At 57.0% G+C, this 1,851-nt stretch overlaps 1 long non-coding RNA gene across 1 annotated transcript; it reads right to left on the bottom strand.

Annotated features, from left to right (window-relative positions):
- Window positions 1-1,851, bottom strand: LOC105310249. The gene is made up of 3 exons (XR_897474.2): window positions 1,794-1,851; window positions 1,582-1,618; window positions 1-63 (listed from the first exon to the last, which is right to left on the bottom strand). It is a non-coding gene; the product is annotated as an uncharacterized LOC105310249 (long non-coding RNA).

The following is a 1,851-nucleotide window of genomic DNA, read 5'->3' as shown; positions in this document are numbered from 1 at the left end:
TGGGCGACAGCTGCAACTTCTCATAGTCCTTCTTGGTCTCCAAAATCTTTTTGACAAGTCCCCCTGTTGGAAAGCAGTGGTTCTGCGTTAAAGTCGTCCTCTGGCCCGGGGAGCCGGGGGTGAGGGTGGCACGTGCTAAGGTCTCACTCGTCTTCCTTCTGTGCTAAAAGCGGCCTTGACGGTCTGCCTGGCAGAAGACGGCCTACGTGGACGGACCACGGCTGGTGTGGGAATGACGTGATTTTGAAGTGTTTCAAAGAAATCAGCTCATTGAAAGGTTAAAAAAAAAACTTGAGAAATAAAACAGATTTTTTTGTTTCCAAATGTTAAGAAATGTAGATTAACATCCGAAAAGATGACCACCCATCCCAAACAGACGTGACCACTGTGAAGTGCCACTAAGTACCGAGACTTCTTTTACACTGGGACAAGAGTCTTCAGCTTCTTAAAAAAGAAAAGAATAACCCACGAGGTAAACGCCATATGGAAAACCATTTCCTTTACAATACTGTTTACACTAATGGACCAGGAACCGGGCTGAAGGCACTGGGCTCCCCCACGGCCGTGAGCAGGGTGGGGCCGCCTCTGCTGCTCCAGGCGATGCCAGCATGCGTATGGGGAGGCGGCAGTAAGGGCAAAGGGTTACATACTGTCTAGAGCAGGGGACCTCAAGCCCCAGGCTGTGGACCGGTACCGTGTGTGGCCTGTTAAGAACCGAGCCACACAGCAGGAGGTGAGCGGCAGGCGAGCGAGCGAAGCTCCATCTCGGTCTGCAGCCGCTCCCAGCGCCGGCATCACCGCCTCAGCTCCACCTCAGATCCTCGGGCGTCAGATTCTCATAGGAACCCCGGTCCCTGGTGCCACAAAGGTTGGGGACTGCTGCTCTAAGGGACAACTGACAGACCAGCTTCTTCAACAAATGAATGACAAGCGAGGGGAGGGGGCCCCATGGGGCAAGAGAGACTTAGACTCAGATCAATCAGCTGCAGTGCAGGCGCCTTATCAGGATTCCCCTCGAACTAGAAAAATATACGAAGCTGGAAAAAACGGTATGTGGTGACATTAAGGCATTTTTAACGCGTACAGCAGTGGGGTCGGCCATTTCTTACAGAGCCCTCACTGTCTGGAGCGGCGTGCAGCGTGCGCGCTGAAGAAGTGCTCTTGGCGGGGGCGGGGGGAGTGGGGTGCAGTAGCAGCGGCTCAGACAAAACAGGACGAGTGACCACTGCCAGAGCCGCGTGACGGGAGCGGAGGGCTCCGCGGACTGTTTCCGTAGACGTTTGAACTAAGACTAGACAGTGCGTTTAAGAAGAAAACAGAAAACCTCCCAGAACTGTCCGTCCGGGAACGGCCTCCGAGGTCACGCATTCTGAATCTAACCACGGGAATGAGCAGACCCCCAGGAGACGGCTCCCAGCTGAGGTCCCCGGTCCCCTAAGGACGGGAGCAGCGGCATCGTCTCCCAGAATGAGAACCCCCGCCTGGGAGAGCTCGCGCCCAGGGGTCCCATGTACGCTGCTGACCGCAGACCCTGGCGGGGCACGGACTCGCGGCGCCGGACGCGCCTCACGCCCAACTCACCGTGCTTCTGGTCGTCTTCCAGCTCCGCTGCCTGGACCTGGGCAGGAAAGGGAGGAGGGAACAGGACGTTCGGGTTTGCTGGACTCTCGTCAGAGGAATGACGAAGTCAGAGAGGGCAGAAAACTAACGGACGTCAGAGGAAAACTGCCCCCGGGAACCCGAGCGCCGGACTCCAAGCGCAGTAACAGAACCGCCCAGCCCAGTCCACTGACCACTTCAAGTCCGGCCACCTCAGACGGCGGCGGAGCGGCCTCCACCACGAACTGGCCG

Source organism: Pteropus vampyrus, unplaced genomic scaffold, assembly GCF_000151845.1.
Source record: "Pteropus vampyrus isolate Shadow unplaced genomic scaffold, Pvam_2.0 Scaffold1589, whole genome shotgun sequence".
NCBI classification, from domain to species: Eukaryota; Metazoa; Chordata; class Mammalia; order Chiroptera; family Pteropodidae; genus Pteropus; species Pteropus vampyrus.
Note: the sequence above shows the minus strand (reverse complement) of the source record. Positions and strands in the feature narration are given on the sequence as shown.